Source organism: Penaeus monodon, chromosome 25, assembly GCF_015228065.2.
Source record: "Penaeus monodon isolate SGIC_2016 chromosome 25, NSTDA_Pmon_1, whole genome shotgun sequence".
NCBI lineage: Eukaryota > Metazoa > Arthropoda > Malacostraca > Decapoda > Penaeidae > Penaeus > Penaeus monodon.
Genome location: NC_051410.1, coordinates 33,643,610 through 33,644,036, shown reverse-complemented (window position 1 = coordinate 33,644,036; position 427 = coordinate 33,643,610). Strand labels below are relative to the sequence as shown.

At 28.1% G+C, this 427-nt stretch overlaps 1 protein-coding gene across 1 annotated transcript in view; it reads right to left on the bottom strand.

Moving 5' to 3' along the window:
- LOC119589159 (sodium- and chloride-dependent GABA transporter 1-like) overlaps window positions 1–427 on the bottom strand; it is a 43,877-nt gene that overhangs the window by 8,695 nt on the left and 34,755 nt on the right. The window lies entirely within an intron of this gene.

Sequence of the window (427 nt, the reverse complement as noted above, 5' to 3'; positions counted from 1 at the left end):
TACCTAATGATGACAATGAGGTAGCAAATAATGAAAACAAGCGATGAATATAATGAAATTACAAAATTTGTCATATGATATAAATGAATAGCGTACAGGAGTTAAACACGAGTTGGAAGGATAAGAATGAAATGAGGATACAAAAAACAAATAATTAATGATTAATTAATAGACATGCAAGATAAGAATGATAACATAACAGGAACAAAAATGTAATAAATAACAACGATAGAAAATGAAAAAAATAGCTAGAACAAATGATTAATGGGACGAAATTAAGGGACGCTCAGGTAAACAACGTAACGAAAAAAAAAACAATAACAACATACAAACAAAGATCTGAAAGATAAAAACAGAACAGAAGAACACAATTCTATACCGAAGAAGAAGAAGAATTGGTCGTTGAAAAATAATAAAATATGAAGCG